This window comes from Rattus norvegicus, chromosome 13 (genome assembly GCF_036323735.1).
Source record: "Rattus norvegicus strain BN/NHsdMcwi chromosome 13, GRCr8, whole genome shotgun sequence".
NCBI lineage: Eukaryota > Metazoa > Chordata > Mammalia > Rodentia > Muridae > Rattus > Rattus norvegicus.
Window position 1 is genome coordinate 9,306,431 of NC_086031.1, and position 25,087 is coordinate 9,331,517.

At 38.2% G+C, this 25,087-nt stretch overlaps 1 protein-coding gene and 1 long non-coding RNA gene across 17 annotated transcripts in view; one reads left to right on the top strand and one right to left on the bottom strand.

Moving 5' to 3' along the window:
* Positions 1-25,087, top strand: part of Cntnap5a (contactin associated protein-like 5A) — a 1,008,100-nt gene that overhangs the window by 338,383 nt on the left and 644,630 nt on the right. The window lies entirely within an intron of this gene.
* The window catches only part of LOC108352511 (uncharacterized), a 203,153-nt gene that overhangs the window by 137,339 nt on the left and 40,727 nt on the right, over positions 1-25,087 (bottom strand). The window lies entirely within an intron of this gene.

The following is a 25,087-nucleotide window of genomic DNA, read 5'->3' on the forward strand; positions in this document are numbered from 1 at the left end:
CTCTTTCTTTGTAAGGCTTTTGACTGGTTTAGCTATAAGCTTGATTTTGGCTTCAAAGAATGAATTGGGTAGTGTTCCTTATGTTTCTATTTTGTGGAACAATTTGAACAGTATTACCATTAAGTTTTCTTTGAAGGTGTGACCAAGTTTTCATTGAGTAGGGGGTTGTTCAGCTTCCATGTCTAAATGGACATTCTGTTATTTTTGTTGTTATTTAAGACCAGCCTTAGTCCACGGTGATCTGACAGAATGGTCAGATCATCTCCTTTTATCTATTGAGGCCTATTTTGTGACCAATTATTTGGTCATTTTTTGATAAGGTACATTGAGGTGCTGAGAAGAAGGTATATTCTTTTGTTTTAGAATGAAATGTTCTATAGATTCTGTTAAACCTGTTTGGTTCATACCTTCTGTCAATTTCTCTATATCTATGTTTACTTTATGTTTCCATGGTCTCTCTATTGATGAGAATGGGGTGCTGAAGTCTCCTACTATTCATCTTGGTAATTTTTACTTTGATGAGTATGAAGTGTCCTTCCTTATCTTTTTAGATAACTTTTGGTTGAAAGTCAATTTTATTTTATGTTAGAATGGCTACTCCATCTTGTTTCTTGGGACCATTTTCTTGGAAAATTTTCCCAGCATTTTACTCTTAGGTAGTGTGTGTCTTTGACTCTGAGATGCGTTTCCTGTATGCAGCAAAATGCTGGGTCCTGTTTACATGTCCTGACTGTCAGTCTGTCTTTTTTGGGGGAGGGATTCAGTCTAATGATGCTAAGAGATATTAAGGAACAGTGATTCATTCCTGTTATTTTTGTTGTTAGAGGTTTCCTGCTTTTTTTTTTTTTGTTACAGGTAGAATTATGTTTGTGTGGCTATCTTTTGGGTTTGTTGCAAGAAGGTTGCTTTCTTGCTTTTCTGAGAGTGTGGTTTCCTTCCTTGTGTTGAAGTTTTCCATTTATTAGTCTTTATAGGACTGGATTTGTGGAAAGATATTGTTTAAGTTTGGTATTGTCATGGAATATCTTGTTTTCTCATTCTATATTAATTGAGAGTTTTGCTGAATATAGTAGCCTGGGCTAGCATTTGTGTTCTCTTAGTGTCTGTATCATCTTGTAGCTTTCATAGTCTCTGTTGAGAAGTCTGGTGTAATTCTGATAGGTCTACCTTTATATGTTATTTGACCTTTTTCCCCTTACTGCTTTTAATATTCTTTCTTTGTTTTGTGTATTTGGTGTTTTGAATATTATGTGAAGGGAGGAATTTCTTTCCTGTTTCAATCTGCTTGGAGTTTTGTAAGCTTCTTATATGTTCATAGGCCTCTCTTTCTTTAGGTTAGGGAAGTTTTCTTTTATAATTTTGTTGAAGATATTTACTGGCCCTTTAAATTGAGAATCTTCTTTTTCTTCTATATTTATTTTTTTTTATGTTTGGTCTTCTCATTGTGTCCTGGATTTCTTGGATGTTTTGGGTTAGCACCTTTTTGCTTTTTGCATTTATTTTGACTGTCATGTCATTGTTTTCTGTGGTATCTTCTGCCCCCTAAGATTCTGTCTTCAATCTCTTATATTCTGTTGTTGATGCTTGTGTCTATGACTTGTTCTTAGGTTTTCTATCTCCAGGGTTGTCTCCTGTGTGATTTCTTTATTGTTTCTATTTCCACTTTTAACTCCTGGATGTTTTTGTTCAATTCCTTCACTTGTTGTGTGTGTGTGTGTGTGTGTGTGTGTGTGTGTGTGTGTGTGTTCTTGTAATTCTTTAAGTGATTTTGTGTTTCCACGTTAAAGGCTTCTACTTGTTTATGTATGATCTTATATTTCTTTAAGGAAGTTACTTTTGTCCTACCTTAAGTCCTCTATCATTATCATGAGATGTGATTTTAAATCGAAAACTAGTTTTTCAAGTTTTTTGGGGATATCTAGTATTTCTTTGGTGGGAGAACTGGATTCTGATGATGCCATGTAGTCTTAGTTTCTGTTGCTTAGGTCCTTGTACTTGCCTCTCACCATCTGGTTATCTCTGATGTTAGTTGTTCTTGCTGTCTCTGACAGGAGCTTGTCTCTCCTATGGGCCTCTGAGCCTTTTAGCCTGTCATCTTTGGAGTGAGAGCACTCTTGGTAGTCCAGCTCTCTGCAGGCAGGTTTTTGGGTCCAATATCTGTGGTATATCCCCTGATCTAGGCAGAGATGAAGACTGGAAGGTTCCTGTTCCAGGCTACCCTGCTGCTTCTGATTTATATGCACTCCAGGTGGGTCTCTCTTTGGACAGTCAGTGGAGAGAAATTGTGGTCCCTCCCATGGGCTGCGGGCTTAGAAGGGAGAGTATTCCTGGCAAACCAGTTCTCTGCATGAAAGTTTTGTGTCCGAAGGCTGTGGGTCAGCCACAGCTCTGGGTGACAATGGAAAGCCCACAAAAAGTCTTATGAGCTGATACATATCAGCACCGACTCTTCTTTTGCTGGGACTCTTTTTTATTTTACACATGTGCCTTTCTAATTCTTTTTATGACATAAAATGCTATTTGATGAATTAGAATATTAATGCTGTTTTGTTTTCTTGCAATTGATCAAGGTAGTCAACATTATTTAGTCAGAACAGAAATGTATTTTGAGAGGCTGTGGAGATGGTTTTGTGGACAAAGAATTTGCCAATTACATAGAAAGATGTAAATTTGAATTCTCAGAATTCATATAAATGTCATGTAGGAACATGAGTCATCTTACTACCTCATCTTATGGGAGACAGATACTAGTACACTCCTCTGAAGGCTAGCTAGCATTACACACATTACATATTACACACATTACACACATTAGCCACAATGGCAAATTCCAGGGTCTTCTATCTTAATAAATAATATAAAAAGCCACTGAAAAAAGGACTCTACAATTGACATCAATCTTCTGCTGACAGGTATATACATGTGTACCACCCTACACATATCATAGCCCTATTAGATGCAAACATACATAAAACAAGAAAGGAAAACACAAATAGAGAGTATAAAAATAAAACTTCCCAGAAACACTGGTGACTTAATGTCATAATTTTTAAAATCAAATTCACTAAGTCATAAATGGGGGCTAGAATTCCATCTACCCTGACACATAGTGCAAGCAGATACAGCTTTGCAATAGTGGTAAAAATAGATGAAAAATGGGGGACATACCTGTTCTCCACCGCTCAAGAACCATATAAACAGCAGATTCAAAAGGGGACAGCCACCAGGTCACCTTTCGCTGCTAAGGACAATGCAGGATATACAGTGGTGAGGAACACTGCTTCTGCCATTCTTACCATTGTGTCACCAAATACATACTCTGTTGCCATGCACATGTATTATCACTTGCCCTTGCCTTTTTGTTACCATCACACCCCTTGGAATTGTCATCCACTCCTTGTGAAGACACTGTGAACTTCCATCATTACCATATATAGTTCTAAGAACAGGTTCATGGCATCCTTTTGAGAAACTGTGTGTAGCCCCTTTTGAATGAAAGGTCTTGAACTCATAAATAAGTAAGACATAAAACTAATGTCATCTCTTCAACCAAATTCCATATGTATATTTATATTGATAGATAAGACACAAAGGTGAAACATGAACAACAGAGCCATTGGAGACATGGTGTCCATCCCATAAAGGAGAGTTTAGGGAACAAGCCTGTACTACATGCTACAGCTTGATTTTGCTTGATTGTTATTACTGGTGGTATTACTTGGAAGTAGAAACAGAGATTCCTGCCTATGATGACCTTCTGTTCACACATCTCCTACCCATTCCAAACCTTCTTCACTTGGCTGTGAATAACTTATGTGTAAAAATGGATGAGATAAGATTGAAACTCAATTGGACCATTAAACTGTGTGGTTTTACCTAACTGTATTCTTTTCTGAGCTCAGGGTAGTTCACCAAAGTTTTGAAAACCTTACTTACTTTTTACAACTACAGAAAAATCTAGGTTATACAAGCATGATACACCCTACTCTCCCCCCACTCAAAGAAAAAACACATTAGTTCTCTCAATAACTCTTTCTAGTCTTCTCTAATTCTTCTCTTAAGTGATTTGTTCACTAAACTTTTATATGAATATTTTCTCTTAGTATTCTGTAGTAGTGAATATAGGTTCCCATCTTCCCAACTTCTAACATCTAACTCCTCCCACTCACCCGGGAAGCATTATTCCAAACTATCCACACATAGTTACCTATATTTTTTCTATTCTTTTCTCTGTGTATGAGCAACTCACTTTTGATATTAGTTCTAAGTAGTTTAATACTCAGCAAAAATTGTTCAAGCTACAACCTAAGTCTAAGTTCTTTTTCTTAGAGTCCAGTTGGAGCACATAAGTCTTCTTAAACTATTGCCCAATGAGACAAAGTGTAAGTCAAATACCTGACCATACCAATTTAAGGAATAAAGAGCTCATTTCTAGTTCTGGGTGATACTCGACGATGGCATGGAAAGCATGCAGGACCAGAGAAACCAAAGGGAGCTGGTCACATGACACACAGTCAGGAAGCAGAGAAGGGTGGATCCTGGTACCCATTTGGCTTTCTGCTTTTTATTCATTTCAGGCAACAGCACATGGAAAGGGATCTGTGTATTTGGATATCAAGCATTTTCAGATGGTGATATTCAAACAGATGGATCCACCTTGTAAATTCTTGTGTAGAAGCTTTCAAAAGATGAGGAGGCTGTTTCCCAATTGTAGCAGCCATTTAAAGATCTAACACATTCTCTGGGGTTGTTATGAAGTTCCAGACTACAGGAAACTGAGGGCAGATAGATGTTCTGTATTTCCTCTCAAAAGTCTGTGCTGCACAAAGGATGAGTCCATAATTAATGGTGGTTTGAGAATTGAATGAATAATGAGTGAATTAATTACCTAGATCATCTTTAAACAAATACTTAGTGATGAGAGAAGTCATTTCTCCTAGGTGATCTGAGGTCCTGTCAAGTTGACAATCAATATTAATCCTGTTTCCAGTTCATTCTGGAACTATAATATGAATCTTATCTCCAAAGAGGGATCTCCACACTCTCTTCTTAAGACCAGCTTTCCATTCTCTCAAACCATCTGAGAATGGGATGCAGAACACTCATGAGTGCTTAAGAACTTCTCCACAGCTTCCTCTAGTAGGCTGCATCTGGATCTGAGTTTAATCATGACCTGTTCTCTGTTGTTCTACTTTTCCATTTTCCCACTTTCTAATTTTTTCTATGCTAGATGTCAGCACAATGTCATCATTTTGAAGAAACTGTTCGTGGATCTCTAGTCTGGGTCAGTTGCTAAAAATTCAAGCATTCTATTAACAAGATGTTTCTTTTTGTAGCATTTTATTTGTAACTACTTATTATTCTGATGACTTGGTAAATTCTTTTCTTTTCTTTTTTTTGGTTCTTTTTTTTTTTTTTTCGGAGCTGGGGACTGAACCCAGGGCCTTGCGCTTCCTAGGCAAGCGCTCTACCACTGAGCTAAATCCCCACCCCTGTAAATTATTTTCTTAATTATTCACACTAATATAGCATGCAATTTGTAAAAATCAGAGCCTTTGTTTATCTTGATCACAGACTATTCTTCTGGCAGAAGTAGACTGTGTTTTGATGAAGATGGGGATGGAGAGTAAGTCATAAAATTACAAATGCATATTTGTGCCAAGCATATGCATAGAACAGGAAAGGGAGAAACTAAAAATAAAGGGCAAAGGGGATGGAATAAAAGGGAATAAACGGAAAATGAGCACAAATATGCCTTTGTAAATACCACTAGAAAATGATTCCACATTATGACTTAATCTAACCTCAATTGCTACCAGTCTCCCATCTTCAGGTAATATCAAAAGAGGGGTTTCAAGGTCCAATGCAGGAGTATCATGGCAATTCCCAGCTTCAGTACAAGGAAAACCCTATACACTGAAAGTCACCCTCATTTACTACAGGAGAATTCATGTTGTTGATAAAGTTGGGGATCAGTCTGGAGAACCTCCCTCTGAGCATACAGATGTCCCAGCATAAAGCACTGTGGTAGAAATGGACAGTGTGTTAAGAAATTATTTTCTGTATGAAAGTGGGCCAGCTAGTTGGGAAAGTTTGAAGCCTGATTCCTTCTGGGTGATTGAGAGGCCCATAGCATCCAAGGTGTCCTGCCTTAGGCACCAGAATTTTGTTTACTCTGGCTCTGTACTTTATTGTAGTCCTGGGCCTGGGATTTCATTCTTCCCAGTCCTTCCTTTCTTTAATATGCTAATCTCACTGCTTTTCTTTCCCTACTCTTCTATTCCACAAGGCATTTGTTTCTACCTTTGGTTTTTTACTTTGAACTTTAAATGTGTATGTAGCCTCCGTGGGATTGGGCTTTAGCTCTGGTTGTTTCCTGCAAATTGTCACTTTCAATTTGTTGTAATGCAAAGTTTCTGGTCATCCTAAGGAGAAAAGCAATAGCCTTTTTTTAACTATCAGAAACTGATGACCAATGAAGAGAGGCTTGGTTTTGGGACTGGAAATGCAAAGATCAAAGAAAGCAAAGTTCTTTCTTTGTGTGCTGAAGAGCAGTGAACCAGCAGGTGTTACTGCTCTAGACTTTAGCAAAGAATTGGAGAAAATAAGATAAACAAAGCTTCTTTAGAATCCAGGCGTGTGGTCTGTGATGCTTAACTGCTTTCCTGGTTCTCCAACACTTTGTCATTCACCTCAGTAATTTAGTGAGGATCTAGTCTTACCTAAGTCCACTGATTCTGAGCATACTATTTGCTAAGGAGCCAAGCAATGAATAAGACATTTTCATTAAGGAATACTGCTATAACAATTAATATCACAATATACAGTGCTGCAGGGAAGAGGAAGGACAGTGATTACACTTCACAATGCATAGCTCTTCAGCAATCCACTGCACAAATCAGTTAATTCAAGGGAAAAAGGTAACACTTACCTGAATTTCTCTTTTACATATGAAGTGTCTCACTTTTGTGTCAAGCTAAAAGATGAAGGTGTGTGTGTGTGTGTGTGTGTGTGTGTGTGTGTGTGTGTGTGAAAGAGAGAGAGAAAGAGAGAGAGAGAGAGAGAGAGAGAGAGAGAGAGAGAGAGAGGAGATGGGAATGAGAAAAATGTGTGTAACTGCATGCTGTTGTGTGTGGATAGACCTGAAAAAGTAAGTTTGGGAATCAGTTCTTGATCTTCTTTTATATAGGTTCAGAGGATAGAACTTCTGTCTCCAGACTCACTCAGCTAGCACTTTATCCTCTTTTCTATCTCCTGTGTCCTCTACCTGATTTCTAACAAGACTATTACCTGCCAACCTTGCAGCTGGAAACTACTCAGTTTCCATTCCCTTTGGCACATATAACCAGTCCACATTCCATAAATTCAAATCAAAGTAGATGTGCTGAGACTTTTATTGAACATTTTATGTAACAAGCTGAATTACCAAAAAGCTCAAATAAAAGTAATCGAAAACTTAAGCATAAGAAATTTAAGTCATCCACTCTTTAAATGGGCTTAAGGGTTTATGAAAAAGGAAGCTAAGCTAAATTGAGGCAGTAAATGCTGCCCCTTGACCTGTGGTTTGTTTTCTAAATGAAGTATCAGCTGTTTTACTTCTTTGGGGATTAAAAAATAAATGAATTTGATTTCAAAAATGTCCATGAGTTGCCACCTTCAAGAATAGACCAAAAGTCCCAGAATCTAAGACATAGGAGACCAACTCTAGGAAAAGACCATAAAACCCAAAACAAGATCATAAAACCCTTTCCCAAAGAACAGCCAAGGGATAAACACAAAAATGAGGAAATATCTCAGAAAGGACCATATGTGCTGTGCAGCCCTGTTTAGTCACAAGGACAAAAGTTCATGATAAAGCAATGCAGACCACTGATCACCAGTGACCCCCTAGCACCCACAAATGAAATTTTAGATTACCTAATCCTTCCAGTGAGTTCCCCTGGTTCCCTATAAGAAGGCCTGCGTGACTTTGTCCATGCTCACCATTTTAGAGGTTGGTTGACTGACACACTCTGTTTTTTTTTCTGCAGAATAAATGCTTTTTGTTTTGGCATACAATCTAAGTCTGGCATCTTCCTTCAGTGATTTTGGACCCTTACACAATAAGAAACTGGAGCAGGACTCTAAGGAAAAGTTCTCATGTTGACTCAAAAAACAGGCATTGTAAAATAGGAAAGAAAATCAGCCTTGGCACATACAGATTGGCTTGATGTCCCAATAATCACATATAAGAGCAGCTGCTTAGACTTCCTTTGCTATCCTTCTTCTCTGTACACAGAATAGAAACATAACTGAAGGTTGCTGATGCTGAGTAAATTGAATTGGTTGCATAGAGAACCTAGCTTCTGCTACAGATACCCAGTAGAGGTGGATTAGTCATTCTTTCTGAGAAGGGATCTTACTGTATAGTTTCGGTTCCCCTTAAATTAAATATTGTCATGTCTCAGTTACTAGATTGTTAGGAGTATAGGTATACACTGCCTCAGCCTGTGCTGTTATGCATAATTTGTATATTGAATAATAATTTACACTCACACACACACAGACAATTCTGTATTCCCCTATATAAACACAGATGTTTAAGGGTTAAATTAAAGTGGCCAGAATGCATATCTCATGAAGTCTAGGCTTCCTTAAAATACCTTAGATTCATGACAGCCTCTCTCACTCAAAAATTTATTCAGAAATTTATGTGAAAACTAAAAAATGCTAAGTTTATGTCTCACCACAGAAGCTTCATTTCTGCCTGGCACAAGATGGATTTTATTTCATCTTCCCACCTCCCTGACTATGACTTGGGATATACACTGGACCCTTGGCAGGACTTCAGTACTGAGGCGGCCACTGAAAACCAGTTGAATTGAAGAAGAGCAAAGAGGAAAACTTACAGACTGCTGAAGTGAAAACAGAGGACAGAGATGACTCCTTTCCAATGTTGGCTGAGGCTGGCAGGAATCTGCATTTGCATTAGAACTTACCCTTTGTGATGTTGAGACTAAATTGAGTTCCATCTCTCCTAACTTTCAAAATAAACAATAACAAATGTAGGTGGAAATCAGAAACAGGGAAATGACTCAGTATATCAAAGTATTTGTTGTGGAGTTTGGTAATTTTAGAACAGTACAGAACAGAAGCACCTGGGTGTATACAAGCTTGAAAGAAGAAAAGGAATCAAGAAATGAAATATTCTTCACAAATCTAAATCCATGTTGTTGCACAACTTTTTTCTTATGGAGATATGGACAATGATCAATGTATGCAGGATAGAGCAGTTCTAGTATGCTGAGCTTTATTCGGGTTGCTTACAAGAAAACAGGTAACTAAAAGGCAGCTTTATCTCCAAAAGTCTACATCACCTTGTACAAGGACTCCCAAAAGCTGCATATCTGGCGCTCTGTGTGTAATTTGCAAGCAGCTTGGCAAACCAAGGAATTTTTAATAGCAATTGCTATTGCTTATAAAACTTGAAGGAGGGGCTCTATGAATCTTGTAAGTTTCAGAAGTTTCTTAAGACTTATGAATTTAACCTCAAAAGTTTAGTTTATCTACTATATCTTAAGGAAACTTTCTGCAATATGGACCTTTTCAATACAGAAGAAAGAACTATACCACATATGGCCATGGTTAAGATGCTTGCAGAGGAAAAGATGAGTGTTGACATCAAGAGAACTAAGGAAGAAGAAAGACTAAAAAATATGCATTACAATGAGTTCACAAATTCAAAGCATATACAGGACAACTAAGGTAGTTTTTTAAAAAAAATGTTAAATAGTGTGTTTTCTATTGTTCAGTTTGCTACACCTGTTACCTTGGATATTTTAGTTTTATAAGTCTATGGAAAAGTTAATGATTAAGAAGTATTGCTATGGCTGCCACCGCGGAGAGCTCGTAGGCAGCACCCCACAAGCAAACTTGAGCCTCGGGACAACAGGTAAGACCAAATTTTCTGCTGCAAGAGACCTGCCTGGTGAACTCAGGACACACAGAAGCAAAATTCCTCTGGGACCGGGCACTTCCGGTGTTTACCAGGAGTCCCAAACGCGCGATCCTGGCCTGCAGCAGATCTCTGCTCCCAGACCCCATGGGAGAGAGACCTCACCACCTGGTCAGGTGGGCACTCCTGAGGCTGCAGAGCGGAAGAGACCACCAACACTGCCCACCCCTGCCCACATCCCTGGCCCAAGAGGAAACTGTATACGGCGTCTGGGTTCCCGTGGGGGAGGGCCCAGGAGCAGCAGGACCCTGGCGCCTGAGACACCAACAGAACCTGAAGGGACAGACCAGATAAAAAGTTCTCTGCACCCAAATCCCATGGGATGGAGAGCTAAACCTACAGAGAGGCAGACACGCCTGGGAAACCAGAAGAGACTGCACTCTGCACACATCTCTGACGCCAGAGGAAAACACCAAATGCCATCTGCTACCGTGGTGCATGGAAGCACCCAGAAAGGGCGGTGCAGATCTTGCTGGTTCCTGCTGCCGCGGAGAGCTCGTAGGCAGCACCCCACGAGCAAACTTCAGCCTCCGGAACACAGGTAAGACCAACATTTTTGCTGCAAGTGACCTGCCTGGTGAACACCAGACACAGGCCCACAGGAACAGCTGAAGACCTGTAGAGAGGAAAAACTACACGCCCGAAAGCAGAACACTCTGTCCCCATAACTGGCTGAAAGAAAACAGGATAACAGGTCTATAGCACTCCTGACACACAGGCTTATAGGAGAGTCTAGCCACTGTCAGAAATAGCAGAACAAAGTAACACTAGAGATAATCTGATGGCAAGAGCCAAGCGCAGGAACCGAAGCAACAGAAACCAAGAATACATGGCATCATCGGAGCCCAAATGATGGCTCTCCCACCAAAGCAAACATGGAATATCAAAACACACCAGAAAAGCAAGATCTAGTTTCAAAATCATATTTGATCATGATGCTGGAGGACTTCAAGAAAGACGTGAAGAACTCCCTTAGAGAACAAGTAGAAGCTTACAGAGAGGAATCACAAAAATCCCTGAAAGTATTCCAGGAAATCATAAAAAAAACAAATAGAAACCCATAGAGAGAAGTCACAAAAATCCCTGAAAGAATTCCAGGAAATCATAGATAAACAAGTAGAAGCCCATAGGGAGGAGTCACAAAAATCCCTGAAAGAATTCCAGGAAAACACAATCAAACAGTTGAAGGAATTAAAAATGGAAATAGAAGCAATCAAGGAAGAACACATTGAAACAACACTGGATATAGAAAACCAAAAGAATAGACAAGGAGCTGTAGATACGAGCTTCGCCAACAGAATACAAGAGATGGAAGAGAGAATCTCAGGAGCAGAAGATTCCATAGAAATCATTGAGTCAACTGTCAAAGATAATGTAAAGCAGAAAAAGCTACTGGTCCAAAACATACAGGAAATCCAGGACTGAATGAGAAGATCAAACCTAAGGATAATAGGTATAGAAGAGAGTGAAGACTCCCAGCCCAAAGGACCAGTAAATATCCTCAACAAAATCATAGAAGAAAACTTCCCTAACCTAAAAAAAGAGATACACGTAGGCATACAAGAAGCCTACAGAACTCCAAATAGATTGGACAAGAAAAGAAACATCTTCCGTCACATAATAGTCAAAACACCAAATTCAAAAAATAAAGAAAGAATATTAAAAGCAGTAAGGGAAAAAGGTCAAGTAACATATAAAGGCAGACCTATCAGAATTACACCAGACTTTTCGCCAGAAACTATGAAAGCCAGAAGATACTGGACAGATGTCATACAGACCCTAAGAGAACAAAAATGCCATCACAGGTTACTGTATCCTGCAAAACACTCAATTAATATAGATGGGGAAACCAAGATATTCCATGACAAAACCAAGTTTACACAATATCTTTCTACAAATCCAGCACTACAAAGGATAATAAATGGTAAAGCCCAACATAAGGTGGCAAGCTATACCCTAGAAGAAGCAAGAAACTAATCGTCTTAGCAACAAAACAAAGAGAAGAAAAGCACACAAACATAACCTCATTTACAAATATGAATATAACAGGAAGCAATAATCACTATTCCTTAATATCTCTCAACATCAATGCCCTCAGCTCCCCAATAAAAAGACATAGATTAACAAACTGGATCCGCAACGAGGACCCTGCTTTCTGCTGCCTACAGGAAACACACCTCAGAGACAAAGACATACACTCCCTCAGAGTGAAAGGCTGGAAAACAACTTTCCAAGCAAATGGTCGGAAGAAGCAAGCTGGAGTAGCCATTCTAATATCAAATAAAATCAATTTTCAGCTAAAATTCATCAAAAAAGATAAGGAAGGACACTTCATATTCATCAAAGGAAAGATCCACCAAAATGAACTCTCAATCCTAAATATCTATGCCCCAAATACAAGGGCACTTACATACGTAAAAGAAACCTTACTAAAGCTCAAAACACACATTACACCTCACACAATAATAGTAGGAGACTTCAACACCCACTCTCATCAATGGACAGATCATGGAAACAGAAATTAAACAGAGACGTAGACAGACTAAGAAAAGTCATGAGTCAAATGGACTTAACAGATATTTATAGAACATTCTATCCTAAAGCAAAAGGATATACCTTCTTCTCAGCTCCACATGGTACTTACTCCAATATTGACCATATAATTGGTCAAAAACGGGCCTCAACAGGTACAGAAAGATAGAAATAATCCCATGCGTGCTATCGGACCACCACGGCCTAAAACTGGTCTTCAATAACAATAAGGGAAGAATGCCCACATATACGTGGAAATTGAACAATGCTCTACTCAATGATAACCTGGTCAAGGAAGAAATTAAAGCCTTTTTAGAATTTAATGAAAATGAAGGTACAACATACCCAAACTTATGGGACACTCAAAGCTGTGCTAAGAGGAAAACTCATAGCGCTGAGTGCCTACAGAAAGAAACAGGAAAGAGCATATGTCAGCAGCTTGACAGCACACCTAAAAGCTCTAGAACAAAAAGAAGCAAATACACGCAGGAGGAGTAGAAGGCAGGAAATAATCAAACTCAGAGCTGAAATCAACCAAGAAGAAATAAATAGGACCGTAGAAAAAATCAACAGAACCAAAAGTTGGTTCTTTGAGAAAATCAACAATATAGATAAACCCTTAGCCAGACTAATGAGAGGACACAGGGAATGTATCCAAATTAACAAAATCAGAAATGAAAAGGGAGATATAACTACAGATTCAGAGGAAATTCAAAAAAATCATCAGATGTTAGTATAAAAGCCTGTATTCAACAAAACTTGAAAATCTGCAGGAAAAGGACAATTTCCTAGACAGATACCAGGTACCAAAGTTAAATCAGGAACAGATAAACCAGTTGAACAACCCATAACTCCTAAGGAAATAGAAGCAGTCATTAAAGGTCTCCCAACCAAAAAGAGACCAGGTCCAGACAGGTTTAGTGCAGAATAATATCAGACCTTCATAGAAGACCTCATACCAATACTATCCAAACTATTCCACAAAAATGAAACAGATGGAGCACTACGGAATTCCTTTGATGAAGCCACAATTACTCTTATACCTAATCCCAACATACACAAAGACCCAAAAAAGAAAGAGAACTTCAGACCAATTTCCCTTATGAATATTGATGCAAAAATACTCAATAAAATTCTGGCAAACCGAATCCAAGAGCACATCAAAACAATCATCCACCATGTCAAGTAGGCTTCACCCCAGGCATGCAGGGATGGTTTAATATATGGAAAAACATCAACGTGATCCATTATATAAACAAACTGAAAGAACAAAACCACATGATCATTTCATTAGATGCTGAGAAAGCATTTGACAAAATTCAACACCCCTTCATGATAAAAGTCCTGGAAAGAATAGGAATTCAAGGCCCAAACATAAACATAGTAAAAGCCATATACAGCAAACCAGTTGCTAACATTAAACTAAATGGAGAGAAACTTGAAGCAATCCCACTAAATTCAGGGACTAGACAGGGCTGCCCACTCTCTCTCTACTTATTCAATAAAGTTCTTGAAGTTCTAGCCAGAGCAATCAGACAACAAAAGGAGGTCAAGGGGATACAAGATCGGAAAAGAAGAAGTCAAAATATCACTATTTGCAGATGATATAATAGTATATTTAAGTGATCCCAGAAGTTCCGCCAGAGAACTACTAAAGCTGATAAACAACTTCAGCAAAGTGGCTGTGTATAAAATTAACTCAAATAAATCAGTAGCCTTCCTCTACACAGAAGAGAAACAAGCCGAGAAAGAAATTATGGAAACGACACCCTTCATAATAGACCCAAATAATATAAAGTACCTCGGTGTGACTTTAAACAAGCAAGTAAAAGATTTGTACAATAAGAACTTCAAGACTCTGAAGAAAGAAATTGAAGAAGTCCTCAGAAGATGGAAAGATCTCCCATTCTCATGGATTGGCAGGATTAATATAGTAAAAATGGCCATTTTACCAAAAGCAATCTACAGATTTAATGCAATCCCCATCAAAATACCAATCCAATTCTTCAAAGAGTTAGACAGAACAATTTGCAAATTCATCTGGAATAATAAAAAAACCCAGGATAGCTAAAACTATCCTCAACAATAAAAGGACTTCAGGGGAATCACTATCCCTGAACTCAAGCAGTATTACAGAGCAATAGTGATAAAAACTGCATGGTATTGGTACAGAGACAGACAGATAGACCAATGGAACAGAATTGAAGAACCAGTAATGAACCCACACACCTATGGGCACTTGATTTTTGACAAAGGAGCAAAAACCATCAAATGGAACAAAGATAGCATTTTCAGAAAATGGTGCTGGTTCAACTGGAGGTCAACATGTAGAAGAATGCAGATCGATCAATGCTTATCACCCCGTACAAAGCTTAAGTCCAACAGGATCAAGGACCTCCACATTAAACCAGATACACTCAAACTAATAGAAGAAAAACTAGGGAAGCATCTGGAACACATGGGCACTGGAAAAAATTTCCTGAACAAAACACCAATGGCTTATGCTCTAAGATCAAGAATCGACAAATGGGATCTCATAAAACTGCAAAGTTTCTGTAAGGCAAAGGACACTGTGGTTAGGACAAAATGGCAACCAACAGATTGGGAAAAGATATTTACCAATCGTACAACAGATAGAGGCCTTATATCCAAAATTTACAAAGAACTCAAGAAGTTAGACCGCAGGGAGACAAATAACCCTATTAAAAATGGGGTTCAGAGCTATACAAAGAATTCACAGCTGAGGAATGCCGAATGGCCGAGAAACACCTAAAGAAATGTTCAACATCTTTAATCATAAGGGAAATGCAAATCAAAACAACCCTGAGATTTCACCTCACACCAGTGGGAATGGCTATGTTCAAAAACTCGGGTGACAGCAGATGCTGGCAAGGATGCACAGAAAGAGGAACACTCCTCCATTGTTGGTGGGATTGCAGACTATTACAACCATTCTGGAAATCAATCTGGAGGTTCCTCAGAAAATTGGACATTGAACTGTCTGAGGATCCAGTTATACCTCTCTTGGGCATATACCCAAAAGATGCCCCAACATATAAAAAAGACACATGCTCCACTATGTTCATCGCAGCCTTATTTATAATAGCCAGAAGCTGGAAAGAACCCAGATGCCATTCAACAGAGGAATGGATACAGAAATGTGGTACATCTACACAATGGAATATTACTCAGCTATCAAAAACAATGACTTTATGAAATTAATAGGCAAATGGTCGGAACTGGAAAATATCATCCTGAGTGAGGTAACCCAATCACAGAAAAATACACCTAGTATGCACTCATTGATAAGTGGCTATTAGCTCAAATGCTTGAATCACTCTAGATGCCTAGAACAAATGAAACTCAAGACGGATGATCAAAATGTGCATGCTTCACTCCTTCTTTCAAAGGGGATCAAGAATACCCTTGGCAGGGAATAGAGAGGCAAAGATTAAAACAGACACAGAACGAACACCCATTCAGAGCCTGCCCCACATATGGTCCATGCATATACAGCCATCCAATTAGACAAGATGGATGAAGCAAAGAAGTGCAGGCCGGGAGGTGCCGGATGTAGATCTCTCCTGAGAGACATAGCCAAAATACAGCAAACACAGAGGCGTATGCCAGCAGCAAACCACTGAATTGAGAATAGGACGCCCGTTGAAGGAATCAGAGAAAGAACTGGAAGAGCTTGAAGGGGCTCGAGACCCCATAGGTACAACAATGCCAAGCAACCAGAGCTTCCAGGGACTAAGCCACTACCTAAAGACTATACATGGACTGACCCTGGACTCTGACCTCATAGGTAGCAATGAATATCCTCGTAAGCGCACCAGTGCAAGGGGAAGCCCTGGGTCCTGCTAAGACTGAACCCCCAGTGAACTAGTCTATGGGGGGAGGGCGGCAAGGGTGGGAGTATGGGGAGGGGAACACCCATAAGGAAGGGGAGGGGTGAGGGGGATGTTTGCCCGGAAACCGGGAAAGGGAATAACACTCGAAATGTATATAAGCAATACTCATGTTAATAAAAAAAATACCATCAGAAAAGTCAGCAAGGAAAAAAAAGGAAGTATTGCTATGAATTTCTTTTAGTTTCTTTCCCCAGGAACAAATAATTCTCCACTAGATTATTGGGATATGAAAGTGTGTCACCTCTGTCCCATAAGCACAAGGAGATACAGAGCAAAGTTACAGCCTTTCCATGGAGTACATAGAAGGTAGTGAAAACTAACATTTCCCAGTCAACAGGAGCACTCTCTGGAGAGCTACAGCTAATAGTTAGGGTGATGTTTTAGTTACCATCACTGCAGTGACCAAATACCAGACAGAAGCAATGTACATTGGTTCAAGATTTAAGGATATTCAATAAGTCATAGGAAGAATTTCCACAATGGTAGCAGAGCTGGGCTGCTGGCCACATGCAGCCAATCAAATCAGGAAGCAAGTGCTGGCTCTCAACTCATTTTGTCTTTCACTCATTTCCTGCCGCCAGTCCATGGTAGTATGCTACCAGCAACAGTAGTTTGGCTCTTCCCATCTCAATTAACCTAATCTAGAAACTCTCTTACTCAAATACCTAGTGGTTTGTCTCATAGGTAATTCTAAATCTTAACCAAATTTGCAATCTAATCTAACCACCACAGGAAAGAAGCACAGGAAAATGGAATAATTTGTTCTGGTCTGTATCATAAGAGCACTCATTTAGTCTCCAATTCCTGCAGGGAAGTAAGAATCTCCTACTTCGACTTTTAGGACTGAACATTAAGTCCCTGCACTGAAGTGCAACAACTAGAGTCTGTTTTGTGATTTTCCAGGTTTAGATCTCTAAATACAGAGGAGAACATTGTGTGTCTCTAATTAGCATCTAGTGGAGTTAAGAACCACTGCTTATGTCAGAGAGGAAGGGCACATGCCTGTGGTAAGAAAGGCTGATTCTATGAGCTTTGTTTAGTTCTATAGAATAGCATCCAGCATTAGCATCAACAGATGTGATACAGGATCACATGTCTGCCAATGGAATGAGTACAAGTGGCTGTGCTTTTCCCTCCTGGATTTTATAATTCTGTGGATGTTAAGAGTGACTGAGAGTAAATAATATTACAGATTAGACATCAGTCGATCAAATTTCCTCTATCTAGGGTGTCATCAACTATGTACTATGACCAAATAACAGAGTCAAGATTTTCTCATCATTTGAAACTGTCCTTTGTTTAACCTTTATAAACCTGACAACAAAACAGCTACTTCAGTGAATGTGAAAGCAATGATTTTGGTTAGTTCCATTAAAATATGTATGTATATTCTCAATGAGTTTGTACTGTATTAGAAAAATACATTTTGATAGATTTGATCCATGGAACACCAACAATTTAAACAGATTCAACAATCAGCCAAACATCAGTGAATGGGATTAGTAATAAGTGCCTTACTAAATACTAAGGATTCCACCATCCAGACTCACTGCTTTTGTCTTGTTATGCATTGTTATGCAATGAAATTGCAAATTTTCCTTTATTCAGTACATTCTAGAACACAGGCTTCTGCTCTGATTTTCTTTGTGTGTGTATGTGTGTGTTATAATTATGTATGTGTTTTTGTGTGTTGTAAGGATATATATGCATATATATGTGTATATAAAGTATATGTGTGTTGTGTGTGTTTGTGTTTGTGTGTGTTTGTGTGTGTGTGTGTGTGTGTGTGTGTGTGTGTGTGTGTGTATGGTGGTATTAATGGTGTGGAAGACAGTTGTTTTCATTGGCTATATTCTGCTCTCTACCTGAAACTTCCTTTTGGAGACATGATCTCTTACTGAAGCTGGAGTTCTCCAATTAGTCAGGAGATCTTTTTATTCATTTGTCTCCTGTTTTTAGAGGTGGAAATATAGGTTCCGCCTACCACATCCAGCAGTTTGAGTTATGAGGATCTAAATGCAGACTTTGTGCTTGCTCAGCAGGCATTTTATCTATCTATACCCTCTTTTGAGTTTGTTAGTTAATTATTATACGCAAAGCTTTTCCATATCAATAGGCTACTCTACAATAGATAATGGTGAATAGACTAAGAAAAAGGAAACTTTTCTACTGGGCATGTGGGAATTAACTCAGGAACATAAGCCCAAGAGTTCTATATTCACTGTGTAAATGATCCAAAGATGTGAGTTATAAGTAGAGAAGACAAATATTAACCCAATACTAAAGGAACTCACATGAATGTAGGAAATGTCAGAAAGGAAAAATGTTCAAATTTCTCTTATTAACTTCCCTGTTGCTGGTTTGTAAGTGGGGCACAGCCCATCCTAACTATATACACACATACACTAATACACACACACACACACACACACACACACACACACACACACACACACCTCATTTGTCCCCTTCATTTGACCCAGCCACATTTTTTTCATGTGTTGACTCTGGAATTTCACTTATATCACCTACTCTTATTCCTAAATGTCCAAATTCAGAGCCCTCTATTGTACTCTCAGGATATACTTCACTTGTTTTATTATCTGTATGTCATTTGTAACTATGACAGTGATACAAACTCAAGTCACCTGAAATAAGAAACTGTTTTCTCCCAAATATACACTACACTTAGGCTTGAAAATCTCAGAGCATAGCAGTTCAATTGTCATTGATATTGTCTCAGTTGCTTCTTCCTTTCATATTTATAAAATTTCATAAGCTTCAATGTGAAAAATATTTATAGCTATAGAAAAATCATTAAGTTCTGAGGGCTACTGCCCATATACTTCATAATATACTTAGTGGTACTCTGGTGATAGTTAACATTAATTTTCCAATTGGTAGGATCTAGAATAACTTTGGAGACAAGCCCCCTCGCATACCTACAAAGGTGATTTTGATTATGTCAACTGAAGTGGAAACAACTACCTCAATTATTGGTGACACTAACCCATAGTCTGTTATCTGAGTTGAGTCAAAGAAAGAAAGCAAGCTGAACACCAGCATCCATCTTCTCCTTTGTGACAATTTATTCAATGTGATTAGTCACCTCAAGCTTCTGCCTACTCATTCTACCAGTCATGTTGGACTATACCTTCAACTGTGAAGGCAAATAAGCCTCTCCTTTAAAGTCGTGGTTGTCACAGCATGGCTAATACAACTATATTGTGCACTTAAAACAATTAGTGAAGATCAATGCAGTTACCAACAAAAAATTTAGAAACCAAAAGACAAAGCAAAACAAAAAGCTTCAAACTATTAAAAAGAATATGTAAAAATATTTTGAATTGATAGGTGTGCCCATTATTTTGCTTGAGGAGAGGGTATGACATATGCATGTACCTAAACCTAATACTTCATGTAATCAGTTCATATCAACTATGCATTAGTGAATGTCTATGTGTGTGTGTGTGTGTGTGTGTGTGTGTGTGTGTGTGTTTGTGAGAGAGAGAGACAGAGAGAGAGAGAGAGAGAGAATATAGAATATACTAGGAGTTTTCTTGAGTGTAATCCTGATCCAAGTCATGATCTATTTAACTGTAAGAGTATTTTTGTTTTAGCCCATGTCTTCTTGGATGGATGCTATTGTCAACACAGAAGCCATAAACATCTATATAAATTTGAATCAGACAATGGCTTCTTGTCACTGGCAGCATCTCAGAACTTGTCAAAGGACAAAGTTCTTTTTGTGGCCAGCATTTCCACATGCCTCTCATGTTTCATCCCTCACCACTCTGTTCCTTTGTTCAACCTTACTGCAACACTTGTTCCTGAAAAAGAGCCAGCCAATTCCCTATCCTCTAAGCTGAAGTCAGAGTCATCTCTAATACTCCATCCTATGTCCTGGGAATCTCTGGAACTAGAAAAGTCTGTTAGTGCCGTGTGCAGATTGAAAAAGTGTTACTGGACCTTATTTTGACCTCTTCCCAGAGAAGTCACTCCTTACTACAGGCACTTGGAGGAAGAATGGCAGTCAAGAAGGATCTCAATGCTAAATGCTAGATTTGATACTCAGCTCAGTATTGCCAGCTGCTAATACCCTGTTGGCAATATAGGTGAAAGACACAGCTCTCAAGGGAATATAGGCCATGCAACTTGGCACAGAACACAGCAGCCATGATCTCAGAAACTTTATCCAGTCTGACCAATGCTTGAAGCTAAAACAAAGAAGAAATTGAGGTATAAGGAAAGGCTCAGTTGGTGAAGAATGTGGTAGACAAATGTTAAGACACACTATGGCCCATGGAAAAAAAAGATGAATTCAGCAAGGTATACCTGTAATGCTAGTGGGATTTTTTTTGGAAGAACATACCTTGCTTTTTTCCTCTTTCTTTTTAAAAATATATTTTTAAAATTTTCATATATAATTTCTCTATTTCATTTGCGCACCATTCTCTCCTCAATTCTTGTCATCCCATGCTCCCCAACTACCACTCAACTTCATTAACTCTTCTTCTTTAATTAATAATGTGTACATAATATTGCTATAACATATGTGTATATATCAACACACTTGTATATATAAATGAATGCAGTCTGAGGAATTAATTTAGTGTTGATCATATGAATATGTGCTTCAGATTAACCCCTTGGAATTGGCTAACCTATCAAGTAGCTTATACCTGGAGAAACCTGCTTTTCTCTTAGCTTTTCAACTAGGGGTGAGACCTTATGGAGTTTCTCTTATCAGCAATGACATGTCAACTGTTGTTGATCCTATTCAGGACTTGTTTAAGCAATGATATTCTTGAGATGTCATGGATGACACTACTCTGTCATGTATAGAAAAATGCATGTGTAGCAGATGCTTTCTCAAAATAGATATCCCAATCATCTGGCTCTTAAAATCTTTCTGCTCCCTCTTCCACCATGTTTCTAGAACATTGGGTTTGGAGGTTGTATTGTAGAAAACCATATGGATTGGTGCTGCTATTTAAATATTTGTATGTTTCCTGTATTTTGACCAGTTGTGGATTTATATAGTGGTCATTGTGTACAGCAGAAATAAGCTTCTTGGATGAAAGGTGAGAACTATGCCTACTTGTGCATATAAGGATAAATATTTAGACTGTCTTTGGGAATTATTCTTGTTTAGGAGTGTGGCAGTAGTAAGTTTTCTTCTCATGTCTGTGACCTCACTCATATGGAATGGGCTAAGTTTTATATTATTAGGTGTTTATTACCTTTATTGAGAAAATTTTATCTACAATTCCCACTCTGTGTACCTTGGAATAAATGTTATTGTACTGCTCATTTTATTCCAGAGGTTTTAGAGCCAGATAGGTCTTTTCATTGGTTTTCTCCTTTCATATTTTGTCTTACAAATTTGGATGTACAGGTTAGGTCCCTCTGTAATCCTTCAAATCCTGTATCAAAAGTGTCTAGTGTCTTCAACAATCCCAGTATTCTTATGGTGAAACAATGGCTTTGAAGCTCATGGGCCAGCTATCCTGACACACACAGTGGTTCACAAAAGAGACTTATCTCAAACGGGGTTGGGGGTAGTGAGGACAAACATCTGAAATTGTCCTCTTTCACATATTTGTTGTGTCATCTGTGCATCTCTATGCATGTGCGTATAAAGGCACTTGTGCACATGCATGCCTGCTTGCATGCACATACGCTCAGACATACCACAAAATTATTTTTAAAAATGGAAAATGAAGAGAAGTGCTTTCTAGTTCACTGTAGCCTGGTAGTGAGTACTTAATTCTTTAAGATAATGATTAGTTTCAGTTTAAGATTGTTACTTCATACTTCATATTTGAAATGGGAAATGCACAGAGAAAAAACCTTACACTGTGGTAGAAGCTCTTGTTTTCATTTCTAAACACTACAGACATTGATGTGACTGTTTGCAGTGTTTAGACCCCCTGGCCTTTAATCTGCATCGAAAAGTTTCAGATTGGCATTAATTGATTTCTGAGAAGGTATGGTGTTTAAATGTATTTAATCAGACCCACCAAAGGAAAAGGCTCTCTCATGTGAGGGAATATTGTAAAACTCATGAAAACTTCTAAAATACTAACTCATTTATTAAGACTGCTTGAAGACTTTCATTTGAAGAGCAATTACTTAGGGAGGGAAATCAGTTCTTGTAAGGGATCTGGCAGATAATTTCTGAATGTACTTCCTGTACAGTACTGTGTGTCTGTGCAGATATTTAGTTCCCATGAAATGTGAAGTACCCTATGATGAAAGCATAGAAAATATGGAGTTGAAGTGTCATATGAAGTATGCTGATAATTAATTTGCTTGGAATAATGGCATTGTCTTCTGTAACAATGGTAGAGGAATTACTGGATGGATTCCTAGGCTGTCTCACATATTATCCTTTTTAGTACATAGAGAAATAATCACAATTATGAATGACAAGTTTGATAACTATGATAATGAGTATCAATTTAAAAGAAAAACAAAGAGGTTAGGTAAATACTTCTGTCAGTAAACTGCTTGACTGGTAGAATTGGGTCCCATGTTCCATTCTTAGAACTCTGAGAAAATCAGGCATGGTATTTTATTCCTGTATTCTCAATATTGAGGAGATGGAGCTAGGTAGATCCTTAGGACTCACTGCTCACTCTGAGTAGCCTAATTGATGAGCCAATCAGGAAGACTGTCTCATCAAACCGTGGTGGATGGCTCTGACGAAACTTGCCAGAGGTTGATTGCTTTCCGTACACTGATGTGAACACTTAGGCACGTGTACTATGTCTTTGTCTCTGTCTACCTGTCTGTCTCTGTCTGTCTTTGTGTCTTGCTCTCCCTCTCTTAATATAGCAGGAAGAAAACAAAAATGTAACTTTTATATTAATATGTAAAATGATTTTCAACAAAAGACATAATAAAAGTCCCTGAATGTCATTCTTGTACAGTTGAAATGATCATAAAATCATTCTTTATTTGTGGTACATGGTAAGCTTCATCTTCTGATAATATTGCATAGACTTTGATTTCACAACACGATTCTAACTTACAAAGATGTATCCTCGCTCCCAGGAACATCATCTCTGCAAATGTATCCCAGAAATATACTTCATGTGGTCAGATGTTGGAATAAATCATTGGATAATCTTGAGTATGATAACTAAATATGTGAAGGAAACCATACTTTTTTGGGAGAAGGGTAGAATTTTGAAGTGATATAAGAAAAGAAGACGGGGTAGCTTGTCTATGGCGAGGACCAAGAAGCAAAACATTTACATTCCATAATACTGTGGTCATTAAAGTAAGAAAAACATGGAGGAAAGCAGAATGGGTGAGAAGTAAGTCCCTCCTAAAATCCCCTTCATCCTTTCTTGTGATCATTTCCAAAAATATATTGGTTTAAAACCAATAACGCTTTAGAAACTGCCTTGACAATAAGATGCAGAGCTGGATCAGTGATAAAGAACACTTGCTACTTTTCCTGAAGACCCCAATTTGATTCCCAGTAACTATGTCATGGAGCTCCCAACTACCTATAACTCCAAATTCAGAATATCTGACACCCTTTTCTGGCTTCTGTAAGTATTGTTGAACACATGCACACACACACACACACACACACACACACACACACACACACACACACACACACACACACTTTAAAAACTCTTTGGTAGTACCCTACATGACATAGATGTAGAAAAGGATTACATAAATAGTCCTTCATCTACCACATAATTATGGCCAATAATTGACAAGTGGGACTTCATAAAACTAGTAAATATATGCACAGATAGAGAAAGAATAGCCCAAGTGAAGGGGGAGTCTACAAAAGAAAGATAGTCTACCAACTTTACAACTGAGGAAAAATGAATACCCAAAATATATAAGGATTTAAAAATAAATAAATAAATAAATAAATAAATAAATAAATAAATAAATAAATATTTCAAAAAATGTGCTTTGGAGTTGAACAGAGACTGCTAAAAGAAGAAAGATGGCTAAGAACCATCTCAAAAACTGCTCATTATCTCTAGCAAGCAGGAAAAGGTAAATTAAAAACTTTGAGATTTAATTTTGCCCCTATCAGAATGGCAAAGATCAACAAAATAATGAACAACAAAAGCTAGAGGATGGAGGGAAAGGAAATTGTTATTTACTATTGGAGATTGCAACATGAAGCAGCAATATAAGAATTCTCTAAAAGCTACAACTAAACATACCATATGACCCAACTATACTAATTCTTGCATGTGCCTAAAAGACTTCCCGGCCTACATCACAGAAATGTACTCAGCTATGTTCATTGCTGCTCTAGTTACAATATCTAGGAAATATAAACAACTTAAATGTTCTTTAACCAAGGAATATATAATGAAAATATGGTGTACATACAGTATAAAATAATATTCAGATGCAATAGACAAATGAAATCATGAGTTTTTAAAAGAAAAAAAAAGCTGGATGTGGTACTGCACCCCCCTTAATCCTAGCACTTTGAAGGCAGAGGCAAGCAGATCTCTGAGTCTGAGATTAGCCTGGTCTACAGTGTGATTTCCAAGGTAGCCACAAATATACAGAGAAAGAGTATCTAAGGGGAAAAAAGCAGAAAGTAAAATTTGTACATACATATGTGGAACCAGAGGAGATCATATTGAGT